Source organism: Rhinopithecus roxellana, chromosome 6 (assembly GCF_007565055.1).
Source record: "Rhinopithecus roxellana isolate Shanxi Qingling chromosome 6, ASM756505v1, whole genome shotgun sequence".
NCBI classification, from domain to species: Eukaryota; Metazoa; Chordata; class Mammalia; order Primates; family Cercopithecidae; genus Rhinopithecus; species Rhinopithecus roxellana.
The window spans coordinates 127,480,758-127,497,939 of record NC_044554.1 but is presented as its reverse complement, the minus strand read 5'-3'; positions in this window follow the sequence as shown (position 1 = coordinate 127,497,939).

Genomic DNA, 17,182 nt, shown 5'->3' with positions numbered 1-17,182 from the left:
CCTTGCAAGAGTCCCTGTTTTCCCCTTTTTTCTTTGTTTTCACCCAATAAAACCCTGTCTTACTCACCATTCAAATCATCTTCAAGCCCAAATTTTTGTGGCTGTGGGACAAAGAACCCTGTCTTTGCGGAACTAAGGGAAGGTCCTGCAACACTACGAAGAAAAAAAGTTCCTATGTTAGAATCCTGAGTATTTGTAGGGCAATTCATTCTTTTTTTTTTTATTATTTTTTTTTTATTATTTTTATTTTTTATTTTTTTTTTTTGAGACGGAGTCTCGCTCTGCCGTCCAGGCTGGAGTGCAGTGGCCGGATCTCGGCTCACTGCAAGCTCCGCCTCCCGGGTTTAGGCCATTCTCCTGCCTCAGCCTCCCGAGTAGCTGGGACTACAGGCGCCCGCCACTTCGCCCGGCTAGTTTTTTGTATTTTTTAGTAGAGACGGGGTTTCACCGTGTTAGCCAGGATGGTCTCCATCTCCTGACCTCGTGATCCGCCCGTCTCGGCCTCCCAAAGTGCTGGGATTACAGGCTTGAGCCACCGCGCCCGGCCGGGCAATTCATTCTTAGTTACAGTGCAAAAATTTGGTCTTCTTCTCTGTCCTTTTGTTACAATTACATACTGTTGCATAACAAATATCTCAAAACTTGTCATAAACAACCATTTATTAGGGTCATGGGTTCTGTGGGTTAGGAATTTAGACAGAGAACGGCAGGGACTAATTGTCTTTGCTCTCCAGAGCCTGCAGTCTCAGCTGGAAGATTCAAAGGAGGTTGAGGATGACTCATCAGCTGGGGCTAGTATCCTCTGAAAGCTTTTTCACACTCGTATGTGTGGTGCTTGATTCTGGCTGTTGGTTAGGATTTTAGCAAGGACACTTACATGTGGCTTCTCTTTGTAGCCTGAGCTTCCTCAAAACATAGTAGTAGCTAGTTTCTAAGGGTGAACGTTTCAAGAGAGAAACCCAGGCAAAAGCTATACACATCATCTTTTCTCACCTAGCCTTAGAAGTCACACCATTTGGCCAGGCGTGGTGGCTCATGCCTGTAATCCCTGCACTTTGGGAAGCCATGGCAGGTGGATCACGAGGTCAGGAGATCAAGACCATCCTGGTTAACACGGTGAAACCCCGTCTCTACTAAAAATACAAAAAAATTAGCCGGGTGTGCTGGCGGGCACCTGTCGTCCCAGCTACTCAGGAGACTGAGGCAGGAGAATGGCATGAACCCGGGAGGCAGAGCTTGCAGTGAGCCGAGATGGTGCCACTGCACTCCAGCCTGGGCGACAGAGCGAGACTATGTCTCAAAATAAATAAATAAATAAAAATAATAAATAAATAAATAAATAGAAAGAAGTCACATCATTCAAATTTCTGAGGAAGTCACAAAGACTCGGGTTCACGGTGATGAGAAATAGGCTCCACCCTCTTAATGAAAAAGTAGCAAGGTTGGATAAAAAATATTATTGCAGCCATTTTTAGAAATTACAATTTGTGATATCCTTCTTCAGCCCCGCCCCAAATCAGGCATTTTAACTAAAAGTGAACTTCTTTTAACGACCTATAGTTAAGCTGAAATATATTAATAACAAAACATGCAGTTTAGCATGTTCTGCTATTCTGTTCATCAGTTGCAGCATGTGACTTTGGAAATCAGTATTTCTGGATAGAACACTTGGTGGTATAAAATAACAGATAACAGATAAATCAGTGCAACAGTTACTTTTTTGAATGCACAAATATTTAAGATAAAATATCACTAATTCAGTAACTTCTACAGTCAAGAAAAAGCTAGGATACAACAAAATATAAAATTACAACCATTAATATAATTATTTTTCTATTTTATCATTTGATGTGGAAGAAGTTGATTTTCTTCCTTCACTTTCATATAAGTGGAAATGTAAAAGTCAATTCTCTTCTATGTAAAGTAACAATATTTATATTAATTTTAAAATTCAGACAATATGTTTTCCCTCAAGTTATAAATTCCAAGATTGCTTGAGATTTCCAGAAAGAATGACAGCATGAGTATACCCCTATCTGACCAAAAAGAACAAGAAGAGCACTTGCAGGGCAGGAAGTGCATCAGTGCCGACACCCTGAGGAAAAGTCCCAATGTAAACATAGAATTTGAAGAACATGTGTTAGACACAGCCTGATTTCAGCCAAATACGAAGACATAAGGAGTCTGCCCATAAACATGGCGAGGGGAAGTAGAAACATTTCTTAACTCCAACTCCTGCATAGACGAGCTGGGGTGTTTTATTTTTCAATTTTTCTGAACTTTGTCTCTTTAGCTGATGAAATCTGGGGACACTGTTATAATTAGATTCTGTCCACCCACTGTGTAGATATTAGATATTAGAGAGTCTACTGGTGGTGTGATTAACTTCCCCTTCTTCCTCATACTCCTATTCTTTCTCAAATTAGGGCATGCAAGTAGACTTTGTCTAAATTTAGTTTGTCTCTAATGACAGGATTCATTCTGCCTTTCATGGTACCTAGAGAATGTGTAGCTTTGTTTTCTGTTACAGTAAAACCTTGATTTGCCTGAACCAAAAGCATAGAAAACAAAAGCCAGAATAAGCAAACTCTTCTAGTGAAATAATTAATAAATTCAACTGTTAGAAGGAACTTATTTTAATATTTCTTTACAAATTCTATGAGATGTGATGGCAGATCACTCCAGCCTCTCCTCACAACTTTCTTGTACTTACGGAAACTGTGCTGCGTCATGAAAACAGATGTTCCTGATAAAACAGATGTTCCCAATAAAACATTTTTGGTCATCAAAGGTTGTTATCTCCAGTCAGGTCTATTTATTGTGGTAAGAAAATTCTTAGTACATTATATAGATTTAAGTAAATTAACCAGAACAAACCACTTAATGAGTTTTGTCTTTAACAACTTCCTTTTTGCTTATTAGGATATAATGACTCAGAATTGAAATGACTAAACTCTCACTAATATATATTTATATGTAGTCATCTATATATAGTCATTTCTCTGTATATACCTATATATATAGAGAGAAATTGCCTCCATATAGAAAAATAGATATATATATATAATTATGTATCTATATAATAGTATAATATCTATGTACATATATCTATATTATTATATAGATATATAATCCCCCTGGCACATTCCACAAGTATTTTGGGCAGTTTACAATAAGTGACTGATTTCACAACTTAAAGTGACAACGTTCATTTTGCTGAATAATAGTAACAGCTCATTTATTTAAATATCCTATGTAGCAATTTTCACTATCCAGAAAAAACTTAAAAATGAAAAAAGTCCTGACAAGACACAATAGATGTCACGAAGTTCTGATGACCACAGAAAGTTTACACTCCTAAACTCATACTGCGCATTCCCAGGTGATTCCCTCAAGTCCCACAACTATTTCTATTCATTTATACAGAATTAGAACCACTTTGGTTATAAGACTTTTCCACCCAGCACAAATTAGATGCTATAAGATATATGTTGAGTGGAAAATGGGTACATTTTTAAAAGGAAAGCTCTGATAGGCACAAGATGGCATGATTGATTGTCCGATAGTAGGGCAGGCGACAGGGACTTTTTAAAGAGCCAGATTCAAGGCTACAGAAACATACAACCTGCTTGCTTTTCCAGACTCTTGGGGGCATTATGGGATTAGAGCTCTAAATAGATTTTACATAAATAAAGGCAGGCTTTAGTGCTTATAGATAAATGTTAGCTATCTGGAAAATTAACTTACTCCACAACCATGTTGGGTAAAATACTATTATTGTTCTTTATTTAACCAAGACTGTACCTGTGGATATTTCAAAAGACTTTACTTTATTCTTCTGCTACTATATTACAAGGCTTTGAAAGTCAGTGATTTGGTTACACTGGATATTTCCTAGAAGGAAATAAAACACATGGATTTTAATTTAGATTAATTTAGCCAAGTCTCTTTTAATTACAGAAAATAGATCTATACTAAAATTATCTCATGTGAAAAGAAGTTTTGTTGGTTGGTTTTTTTTTTTTAAGTGTAGCGGAGTGAGCTGAAAATCCATAAGCTTTTCAGACACGCACCAATGTCATAGGAGAAACCTAGCAGTTAGAGAAAAGTCATTCGACAACATGGATTGAAAGCAAAACGGAAAGTTGTTTTATACGATTCAAGACAGGAAAGGTGAATACTCAGCACAAAATGAGCTAGTTTTTACTTTGCAAGAACTAGAGCAAGACGTATTAATAGGAAGAAGATACATTTCTCATGTGCACCATCTGGAGATATTGGGAGATAATTCGTCCTCATGATGGTAAAGTCATAGGTTTTTAAAATGCTCCTTTAGTATAAAACTAGCTAGTCTAGAGTGGACCATCCCCCTCTCCCCTTCATTATATCCATGAGGCTGTCCTTTCTGCCTCCCAAGGAGAGCCAAGGAGAGCCAGTAGGCACTGAGATAGAGCAGTAGTGACCAGGCAGAAGAGAAAAGCCTGAGGGCTCCTGAGGGTGTGAAATCTTCAAGCCTTAAGGTAACTCTGACACAGAGACAATTCAACAGGAAATGGGAATGTTAGAGCATATAAAGTACACAGGGAGTTAATTAAAGGAAAGGACCAAGGGAGAGAGTTTTGGGAAACAAGGAGCAAAAAATCAAGGATTAAAGGAGAAAAATAGTTAAATTCTCCATCCTTCTCCCTAACCCCCACCAGAAAACCCATATAGCCAGTATGACTAGAACAGTTACCCAGATTTCTTCAGCAAAGTCAGGCAAGGTGATATCCAACCAGGTAAGATTGTCCCTTCCTTCCATGGACAATGGACACTGGCCTCACCTCACTGATGGTCTTGAACCATCTACTCTTAGATGATCCAGGTAGGGAAAAAATACGGTGAACCATCTTTCACCCCAACCCCTCTCTTCTCAAAGAGTATAGAACTACCTTGGAGGATAATTCTCTTTGCAGCTGAAATAGACTACTACACAGGGGTATATTAAGGTATATATTTAATCAGATTCTCCAGAATAACTGCAATATGTGCACAGTTGGTGAGCCTTGAATTTTTATTTCTTTCACCTCTAACCTGAGTCAGGAGTTAGGAGAATAATGGAAGAATTTTTCTTGTTGATTTTTGTTTTTTTTTTACAATGGGGATTTTTCAGTTAGCAGTTTGAAGCTAATTCAACATGCACAGATTACCTTTTGAATATGAATGCACAAATAGAGTTATGGAACTCCAGGCAAAGAAGAAAGTTCCAGCGCTTTGTGTTTTTAAAACTTTTTCAAAAGAGAAATAAATTATCTAAGAGATATCTGGCTTTCCCAATTAGCAACAAGTGAACCAGTTAGCTGCTCAAAGCTCACAAGTTTCTCTCCTCCCCTCTCACCTTTCCTTTCTTCTCCCTCCCTTTTCTCCTTCCCATATAATTTTGATACGGCTATCAAAATGATGCTTTTTAAAATCATTATAACCATATCACTAGCTGACCTTATTCTGACTTCTTGTATCCCAAGCACCTTTCTCATGACAGGGATTTCTGCTTAGCTTACTTTCAGGAAAGAATGTATGCTGGTCAGGCAATGTGGACATTCACTCTTCCCAGCAGTTATAATTGTTATTACAAATTTATAAATTACTACTTTAGTTTATATTCTTTAGACTTTTGAGAGTTGGCGAATGTGAGTCATTGTGTCTGAATCTGATCAGTCTGATGCTCTGAATCTGCTGCATTGATAAAATCAAATTCTGGAGTTGAAAGAGTGAGGGGTTGACCTTAGATTGTTGTGAATTAATCATAGTAAATGCTGTTTTCCAAGGGAGGCCTCAATCCATTTCTTCTTCTTCTTCTTCTTCTTCTTCTTCTTCTTCTTCTTCTTCTTCTTCTTCTTCTTCTTCTTCTTCTTCTTCTTCTTCTTCTTCTTCTTCTTCTTCTTCTTCTTCTTCTTCTTCTCTTCTTCTTCTCTTCTTCTTCTTCTTCTTCTTCTTCTTCTTCTTCTTCTTCTTCTTCTCCTTCTCCTTCTCCTTCTCCTTCTCCTTCTCCTTCTCCTTCTCCTTCTCCTTCTCCTTCTCCTTCTCCTTCTTCTTTCTTCTTTCTTCTTTCTTCCTTCTTCTTTCTTCTTTCTTCCTTCTTCTTCTTCTTTCTTCTTTCTACTTTCTTCTTTCTTCTTTTTTTTGAGACAGGGTCTTGCTCTGTCACCCAGGCTGGAGTGAAATGAAATGAAATGGTGCAATCATAGCTCAAGGTATCCTCAAACTCTGGGGTTCAAGCAATCCTCCTGCATCAGCCTCCAGAGCAGCTAGAACTACAGGTGCATGCCACCATGCCTATCCAATTTTCCTTTTTTTTTTTTGTAAAGATGGGATCTTGCTTTGTTGCCTGGGCTGGTCTCCTGCGTCAACCTCCCAAAGCAGTGGGATTACAAACATGAACCATTGTGTCTGGCCCCAGTCCACTTACTGAACTCAGCTCCAGAGCAGGCTGTTCACACTCCTGATAAGGACTTATTTAATGTTATCTTACATTGGAATCAATTGCTTATATGCCTATCTTCTTTCCTTGTTAGACTGTAAACTCTCTTAAGGCAGGGACTGTATATTGGTCTCTGTATTTGCAATAGTACATGTACTACATCTGCTACTCAGAAGGCATGCAATAAACAAATGTTTTCTGTGTTTGGCAGGTGGTGCCTGGTTGTTTTTGAAGGTTTGTTTTTTAAATGAAGTATGATTTTTTTTTTCTTCAAATATTGTGTAGGGTATTCTATCATAGTATCACTAGAATAGCATATGGCAGCAACTTTTGGATAAAAGTCTTTCAGAGGCAAAATTACCCTTACAGGGTTTTCCTGAAACTTTCAGTAAGCTTTCAAAATTTAACAGATGTCTTTGATGTGCTTGCAATAGGTTGTAATAATTTAAATGTGGAAATTGGAAACAGGGACTATTTCCATGTATTTAGTTTTGTTTTCAAAACTCTTTTTATAAAATATTGAGTAAATAGAAAATCTTTATAAATGAAGATTAATAATAAAATGAGCATCTGAGTACCCAGTACTGAGTTTAAAAAATGGCATATTATCATTAGCTTCGAGATCATGTGTGTCTCTTCACAATTTTATCGCCTTTTTTCTACAAAGGACCCAGTATCCTGAATCACATTGTTTCATTTGAAAGCAAAAATAAAGACAAAATCCAAACATTCTTGATGCTTATGAATGTTCTTGGCCAACCTGAGAAGTTGAAATTGATTTATGATCAGTTTTATGACTATTGTGCGTTTTGAGAGAAACAATTAGAAATCACAATTTCATGGGACTTTTTTAGGATTCGTCCCAAAACACGGTGACTAAAAGAGACTCTGGAATCTCTACAGGTGACTTGTTATCTTATGCAGGAGGCAGTATGTGAGCAAAATAAAGGAAGCCTAGGCATAGGCTTAAGAAACCCAGATTCTGGGATTTATTAGATTTACATCAAGTAAAGTAATTCATGGGATCAATGTGGGGGAATAACTATCAGGACACAAGTTAGGAATGTATTTTCCCTGAACTGGTATTACATATATAACTCTTTTTGTTGTTGTTGTTGTTGTTTGAGACAGAGTCTCATTCTGTGGTACAGGGTGGAGTGCAGCGACATGATCTCGGTTCACTGCAATGTCTGCCTCCCAGGTTCAAGTGTTTCTCATGCCTCAGCCTCCTGAGTAGCTGGGATTACAGGCACATGCCACCACACTCGGCTAAATTTTTTTTGTTTTGTTTTGAGATGGAGTCTCACTTTGTCGCCCAGGCCAGATTGCAGTGGCTCAATCTCGGCTCACTGCAACCTCCGCCTCCCAGGTTCAAGTAATTCTCCTGCCTCAGCCTCCTGAGTAGCTGGGATTACAGGCGCGTGCCACCACGCCAGGCTAATTGTTGTATTTTTGGTAGAAATGGGGTTTCGCCATGTTGGCCAGGCTGGTCTTGAACTCCTGGCCTCAAGTGATCCACCCACGCTGGCCTCCCAAAGTGCTGGGATTACAGGCGTGAGCCACCACACTCGGCCTATATTTTATATTTTTAGTAGAGATAGGGTTTTGCCATTGTTGGCCAGGCTGGTCTTGAACTCCTGAACTCAAGTGATCTGCCTGCCTAGGCCTCCCAAAGTGCTGGTATTACAGGCATGAGCCACCACGCCCGGCCTATATATGTAACTCTTATTAGCAGATTCTTCCGAGTATCCTGTTAGGTGAAAAACATCAGCAAATAATGGCTCTAGTTCTGTATGGGTTTTTGGATACCCCTGTTGTAGGAAATAGAAAAACTCTTCTAAAACCTAATGTATGTCAATTGGTTCTATTATTTATTGCAAGATACAAAATGTGTTTAGTTTTTTGAAAAAAATAAAAAGTAATGCTTTTCCTTTAAAAATGAACATTAATTCGTTAATTAACATCATTATTTTTAATGGATTATTTGGGTGTGCATGCAATAATCTTAATTCCTGGCCCAAGGGATAGCAATCCACACCAGTAGGTTCGTAGGGAAAAGCACATTACAGTAATAGATTTCAGTAACCTTCAAAAGGGAGCTTTTTAATGGTTCTGTGGCCCATTATAGTGTTATTTTGAAAATACAGTAATGGAAATACATGAAGCTGAAGACTGTGGTTAGATACATTAGGCTTCTTGAAAAAAGCCACTAGTCAGTAAAAAAGTATCTCAATCTGAGTTTGCTACCTTCTATGTTATGCCCCAGAAATTAAATAAAATTGGTTTAAGACTTTGAAGCAGCAAAGTCTGTTGCACTTCAAAGAACACTTTGGGGGGAATTGATGGCTTGTTACTAATGCATTTACATAGCACCTAGAAAAATTTCAAGAATAGTGAAACCCACATTGGGAGAGAAAAGGTCTCAGAAGCACATGCCAGGTGAAGTGGTGCCTGGGATCAGAATATGCTCTCTAGAGCTGCTCTTATTAACTCAGAAACTAGAGGTGATGAATTGGTGACATTTTAAGCAAATTGAATTTCGTAACTTATGGATTCATGGACTTGCAGCAGGGATTTTATCTGTGCTATTCCTTTGATTTGTAAGACCTCTGGACTGTAATTGTCCTTTACCCCGCATATTACTCATTATTAAAAATGATGTGTGCCTGTAGCAATAAAAGGGACTGTACAATGGGAAGTGACACTTACGAAATCATGCTTGGATTAAATTTAACTTCCTGAAGTCCAGAAGCATCTTATCTATGGAAAGTGACATCTGCCTGATGTTTTCTTTGAGATAGGTATGGGAAGTACTGATTTATACACTTGAACTTACTCTCAACTTATTTTCACTTGTCACATGACAAGTACCAGGAATGAAAAGATTAATGCCTATAGTTGTAAAACTGTAACTGAAATTTGACTCTTTTGAGTCAATGTTCCAAGACAGCACTATTTTTTCCCTTGTAAAATAAAGTAAGAACTTTTCACTTTTCAACTTTTTTGGGCCCTAAGAAAATAACTTCCAGTTTCTGGCTCCTGTAGGCCCCACTCCAGTTTGTATAACCCATTTTTCATCTCTCAAATAAGTTCCCAGGAAACAAATACCTTGATTTTTTTTTAAATTTAGCGGGAAGACTATATCAGTAATTTTTTAAAGGCAAGCTTGTTCATCTCATTTCCTGTTTAACTCCCTTCAATGACTTCCTATTGGCATTAGGATAAGAAGCAGAATCCTTAATGTGTCCTCTAAGACTGGACAGTGTCTGGCACTTGCCAGTCTCTCTAGTCTCATTGCTTGTTAAACATTGACCTTTATGGATCCTGGAAAGCCAAATTCTCTTGCCTTGGGGCTTTCACATATGTTATCTGTTGAGAAGCATAGACCCGAAGGCGGTCTATCACATTGTAAGAAGGAAATATAGGCAATTTTCACTGAATTCAAGAAACATACTGGAAGGAAAAATTAAAATGAGGAATACAAAACTACAGAATATGAATGTTTTTGGCAACTACCAGAGTGAGATGAGCCAGGTCAATAGCTGGTGCTCTGCCAAATGGAGCAGAGTCAGTTTACACTGAACAGCTGAGATACCACGTCTGCATGCCCTGGGATATAGGCCCTTTCCTTCTCCAAGTGATATTTACATTGGAAAAGTCATATGGAAATGGGGAAACCAGAAATTGAACAACAAACTTGTGAACCTGAAACACAACTTCAAAACTGCAAGATTTCTTATTGATGTGGTGGTAACTGATGAATAAACCAGTCACTCGGGTATCCATGTTGCCTGACTGGTTCCAATGGTGGTGGTGCTGCTGGTAGATGGGAACGTCACGAATGGAAAATAGTACAACTTGCTAATCTAATAATGTAACTTTTGATTAGATTGGATTTTTAGCCCTGTGACAAGTATATTGCTGTGATTAAGGGGTTAGGGTAGGTAGGAGAAGGGAAAACACATCTTCAGCTTGTGTGTGCTTTCTCCATACTTCACCTGGCCAACCCAAGCTCCTTCTCCAGACTAATGCACCCCTTTCTTCTCAATCAAATTCTTTCTCAGCCACCTATTTTTCTTAGTAATAGACCTAGAGTCTTCACTTTCTTGGAACTTATCACAGTTTTACTGGAGTGTTTATTTGTGCACTGTCTGTCTCCTTTACTGTAGGAAGTAAGTCCATGAAAGCCAGAATCAAATGAATCACTTGCCACAGAATCTACAGCATTTAGTAAATGCCAGTCATACAGTAAATGTTCAATAATGAATACACAGATTCTGGTTATATCAGTTAAAAGGTTTTATTTACAAATGATGGAGAAACTCAACTCAAACTGTTTGAAGCAAAAAGAGAATTCATTGGCTTACACAAATAAAAACTCAGAGGTGATGCTGGCTTTGGGCACATTTGACCAGAGGTTCAGGTGACATCACCAAGAGCCGAGTTTATCTGTGTCTGTCTGCTCTACTTTCTGCAGTCTTGCTTTCATCCACCAAGTGATCACCACCTGCTCTTCCAGGTTATCACTGTTCTATTGGTTTATATGTATGATTTTGTGTCAGTACCATGCTGTTTTGATCATTACAGCTTTGTGGTAGATTTTGAGATCAGATAGTGTGATGCCTCCAGCCTTGTTCCTTTTGCTCAGGATTGCTTTGGATATTTGAGGCTTTTATGTGGTTCCATATAAATGTTAGAATTATTTTTAAGCCTTTGAAAAATTTCATTGAAATTTGATAGGAATTGCATTTAATCTGTAGATTCCTTTGACATTTTTACAATGTTATTTCTTCTATTCCATGAACACATATTATCTTTCCATTTATTTGTGTCTTTATCAATTTTTCTCATCAATGTTTTATAGTTTTTGGTTTATAAATCTTCTATCTCCTTGGTTAAATTTACTCCTTTTTTTCTGATGCCATTGTAAATGGAATTGCTTTCTTGACTTCTTTTTTGGGCAGTTCATTGTTAGTGTATAGACACGCTACTAAGTGGTATATGTTGAGTGCTGAGCCATTTGTCTACTAACCTATAAAATGCTCTGATCATTCTAGAACTGGGTCTTCCCTTGCTCTTGTTCGTGCCCTTAAAAGCTGAATGCTTGGTACTAATATAGAAATAAGGATTTTAAGCCTAAATCTGAGGTTCAAGCTTGGGTAAACAAACAATTATGTCTCACGGTGATAGTTGATGAGACATCTTTGGAAGAAAATAATTTGATTACTAGTTTTACAATGATAAGCAACAGACAGGTCTGACATTTGTAAGTCTTGGTGCCCTCTAGTGCGTATTAACAAAGAGCACCTTAGGAGAGTGGCTGGCAAAAGTCTTATTTAGTACTCTTCATGTTTCATTTCTTGTTATCATGAATTATTTCTTCTCTTTAATGTTGATTGACTAGTGTTTAATCGTGTAGGAATGTAACCTTTAGCCAGGAGGCTTGTGATGAACACAAGTTTTGCAAAGATATTTGTTATTATAAATTGCATTTACTGGCAAAATATATAGACCACGCTTATTATAGGTAAATAAATTTGTTTACATAAGCTGAAAATAAACCACCTGCATTAATTAATCTCCAACTCTGTCAAAGAACTCACTTGTTTTCTGTAAGCTGATTAACCCGGTACTCTATAAAGTTCATGTATTTACCTGTTAGGAGGACGTTTGTAAACACTTGTGGTGTGGGTTTCTTGAGGACTGCTTGAGATAAAGGGCCTGCAGCAGATTCTATTGTAAATATAACATGACTGCTAATTCCCTACCTATTTGTCTATCTCTATCTCTAAATAGTTCCTATTTGCTATTTCCTATCACTGTGCTTTACTACCTATTGGAACCATAGTTGTTTCTTACAACTTCCTGTTGCTTTACGCATTATCCCTTTCTGAAGGACTCTCTATCCTGCCTGCTGAGCTGCATGTTCTCCCTGCTCTACCACTGAGTCTCTTCCTCTGGGTGCACATCCAGCCCCCTATCCCAGCCTCTCCCAGTCTTTTGTCTCACCACTGTCACATGTGAAGTAAAAAATGTTATATTTCTCTTTCTAAAAAATTCAAATTTTAATGTAAATTAAGCTGCCTTTCATAGCTGTGTGATAACCTAAATTAAGCTGCCTTTGGTAGCTGTGTGGTTCTTAACTTTTGATAGGTCAAAAGAAATTGAATTGAGAGGCTGCTCGGTTGAAACAAACATTTTTATATGTCCTTCTGCAGGGACTGACAACCTCTAGACCATTTGTTCTCAGATTTCTGAGGGCACAAGTTTACCTGAGGATTTGCTAAAATCCTAGGCTCTCTCCACAGACGGAAGTAGGTCTTATGTGGAATGTGAGAGCTTTCCTACATATAAACTTTCCTTGTTATTTTGTTGCAAGTGGCCTGGGGTCTGCCCTTTGAGATGTATTACTATGATGAAATAGAGAAATCCACAAAGGCTCTTTCTAATGCTTAAGGCAGAAAAATATGTGATTTGGACTTTCTCCCTTTTTGTTTGATTGAAAGACTGATCAAAGGGGAGAAAAGCATATTCTCAGAGAGATAGCAGACATTGTTTTGGTGTTTCATATGGACTGGTGTACCATGCAGGTGTTTTGTTATTGAGTAAGGAAAACTCTCAGTTGGCTTATCACCTGATTGGATTGTCCTGAGATTGGATGATACAGTCTCATTGTCCTTATTAGGAAACAAAGATTTTAATTCCCTGTTCACATCATTATTTTTCTGGTAGAACTTGGCTTAGTACTCAATAAAAAAAAAGTCTTAAAAAGAAAACTTTAGCTCTAATTTCAAATCATTCTTTGAGGTTTCTTGAATGTATTCCAACTTGCTGACTACAAAAATGGTAGTTGGGAACATACCATTGTCCATCCTTCCTTCCTTGCATCCATCCATCATCCATCCATGCATCCATCCATCCATCTATTCATCAATCCATCCATCCATCCATCATTCACATACTTATTAAACATCTATTTTGTGCCAAACCCTGTACTAGATAGACATGGAGAAATAGCCATGAACAAAAATGACAGTAATTTTGATGAGCACAAGTGAGAAAAAACAGAAAGTATTCCAAAAGTAGGATCTAATTGAAAAGGTGGGTGTGGAGTGGCGGCATGAAAATTGGGGAATACTTTTGAAAGATTCCCTGATGAAATGATATTTAAGCTCTGATCTTGAGGATGAATAGGAGTTAGGCTAACAAAAAGGGGGAAATCTCCTGTGTGCATGATGTGGGAAAAAGCCAGGCCTGTTCAAGGACCAGAGTGAAGAAAGTCACTGAGGGAATTAGGAGTGAGTCAACAGATGGGCCAGGAGTGGCAGACAGAGAGAGCTCGCCAGAAACAGTGCACTATGGCAACACTCATGTGCAGTGAAATACCACTGAGTGGCTCAAGGTGAAGAATGAGGATGGTATTTTCTTTCAAAAAGAAAGAATGGATGGCAGAATGTATGGAGAATGGATTCTCCATGGAGAATGGATTGGCAGAAAAAAAGAAGCAAAAATGAATGCTGGAGATGAGTTAGAAATCCACTGCAGTAGTCCAGGAGAGTGGTGGGTGTGGATGATTCTATGATAATGATAGTGGAATTGTAGAGAGTAGATCTGAGATATAATTTGGAACTTGGTGGTATATTCTTAGACATGGAGACAAAAGTCAATGAGGTGTGACAGAGTTCTCCAGGTTACTGGCTAAAGCATCTGAGTGGAGGGCTATGCATTTTACTGAGGTCAGAGATACCAATGGGAGAGAAATGTTTGGGAAGGGAACTCACATTTAACTCCTATTGAGAGTGGGTCATCCAAGTGGAGCTGTCAAGTAAGTGGAGCTCTACAAGTAAGCTGTCATGTAGACATCCAGAACAGAGTCATGCTTACAGATGCAAATTTGGGAGTCATCTATATGTGATTATATGATTATATATAATTACTATATATGACTATATGATTACTGAAGTCATGGGATTGATGGATTCACCTTGGAAAGTGAATAGAGATGGGGAAGGCATTAGATATGTTGCTAAGAAGGGGAGATCCAGAGAACACAGTGAGAGACTGCCTCTGAGAGGAGAAGGACACGTTTACTAATATAAAAAAGGAAAGAGAAAGAGACGGATGAAGATGCAGGTAAACTTAGATGAGGGTTATTGTTTCCCCCCGCCCCGCCCATAGAAAGTTAAGAGCTAACTTCTCTATGGAGTTAGCAGCAAGGTTATCAGCTAAGAGTAAGAAAGATGGAAGTGAGATTGGAGGTTTGGGGAGGGAAGAGAGGGTTAAAAAGCAGCATTTTTTAAAACATCAAATATGCTGTTGCTTCACTGCCTAGAATGCATGCCTTCAATGACACTTCAAGGATGTAAAGCATTACATTTTAGGCTGCTAAGGGAGAATTGTCTATTTGGAGTGTGCATACAATTCTGTTCTTGCTGAACACACCTGCCCTGAGAAAGTGGCCTTTGACTTTAGACCAAGCAAGAAGTAGTCCCTGCAAAAAACCCAGTGACGACTTTGAAGTAGGCAACAAGATAACCCCATCTTTGCTGACCTTAATGGTTGAATTTCTATTTCAATAATGGCCTGTGGAGAAATCTATAAAAGACTTACCTCTGGTGTAAAATTTTACCAAAACCTGTTGTTAATGATACTTAAGTACTTCATGGTTTGGTTCTCTCAGAATCTTGTATCAAGCTGAAGAGTTTTCTAGTGAAACCTTTGATGGTCATGTTTAACAGCTGCTCATAATGTCATGCTGTGAATTGATTTAAAGCCAAACCCTATAAGTGGGATTAATGTCCCTCTCTCTGTTTTTCCATTCCTAGCACATATTTAACCACATTATCTTCTTCTTTCTTGATTTTATTTACTCATTAGCCGTGTTGTAATGAAGATTCCACAGTGACTAATTATTCGAGCTCACAAGGAGGTTGAGATACGTCAGTGCTGGCATAAGGCTATAGTGCAAAACAGCTTTCTCTTCTCTCTCAAGCTGCCATCACGGAGGTACAAAATTACAACCTGCCATTTAAATTCCCCTAAAGGTTTGTAGAATAAAACACCACAGAAGAGGCTATGGGGAGAGTAATACTGATCGTTCAGTGCTATGAGCTCTGTAACAGTTCTGAAGAGATAGAACAGAATTTAATTTACTGAAAGTGAATTCATGGAAAACTGCTCAGCGTTGGTGCACATGCCTGTTTTTTCTTTTATGTTTCTACAGAGTTATTTTTCACTTCCACAATTCACCTTTCTCCAACTTGCTGTAAGAGAGAAAACCTTAATTTTTGTGATATTTTTCTTCTTCCAGTATAACTTCCTTTTCTTTACTGTAAAGTCCCCAAATTACCCTAATCTTTCTGTTTTCCAAAAAACTACAATGTTTGCTTCTCTTAATATCTTTAGATCTTATATTTTGTTATTCTCTCTGGGCACACAGCACTCCTTCCTTCCTTCTCTTTTCACCCCTTTTTACTCTTCACCCAGTATTTAGTATTCACCAAAATCTCTTCCCAGTATTTTCACTGAGATCATGGTTCCCCCAAAGAAGAAAAGCACCTTAGTGCAATGAATATGCATTAGCTTACTTAATATGTTAAAATATTAAGAGTATTTGCTTTGTAAAAGATAACCACATTAAAAGGAACTCACAGCAATAAATACTGGTGGAATTTCATGTATTTTGGCCCTTGAATTTGGATCATGGGATCTTTTAGGACTGCCTGCACTGCCCACATTCAAAGTTAAAATTGGCCACATTCAAAGACTTGGTTTCTGTTTTCTTTCTTTCATTTTTTCTTTTCTTTTTTTCCCCCCTCACACTACCTAGTCTAAGATCCTGTTTTCTTAAACACTTGGTGGGTAATCTATATGAGTTCTTGACCATGTGTCCTTTTCCCCAGGGGCACACCCTCTGACCCTTGCCTAGTGTAGGCTCCCCATGGAGAGTAGAAGGAATGTTGAAAGCCTGACAGTACTGTTTTGGTCCTGACACCCATGGCTACCATGCAACATCTATCAGCCTCATATTGTTTACCTTTTTATGGGGATGACACCTACTGACCTTTTCACAGGCAGTTGTGGACTCCTATGGCACTCTTTCGAAATTTAGCAAACCCTGTTATAATCTTTTTCTTTTTTAAAGAATGTGGCTGTCTTTAATCCTTGATGAAAATTTAAGAACTGTTTTGTTTTCATCTTTTTATATACATTCTCTTCCAGTGTCTAGTACAGAGTAAGCACATTGTAAGGGCTCAAAACAATCTTTTAAAATAAATTCAATTCAATAACATTCAAGGAGATCTACATGTAAAGCCTTTTTCTAGGTGTAATGGGGATGCCAAAATGAATAAGAACTTAAAATCTATATGAGAGACAGTAAGACAGCTAAGTGCACAGGTCAGAGAACAAAAGTGAGATCATGGAGATACTGAAGAACCATTTGAAGAAAGATTGATCACAGTGGGAGAAATCTGGGAGGTGTTCTTCAAGAAGGTGCATTTCAACTAGTCTTGAAAGATGGGAAGAATTTGGGCATGGAGAAGCTCCTAAGCAGGGGAGGAAGAGCTTCTCTGCCCACTGCTATGCAGAGGAAAAAGTCAAGTGGGATTGGAATGATTTCTAACACATAATACTCTTAGCAGAAAGCTTGAAAATTTGTCATTCATAATTAATAGAATAAGTGTCAGAAGTTCCTCTTTGATCAGATTTCAGAGTTCAAGC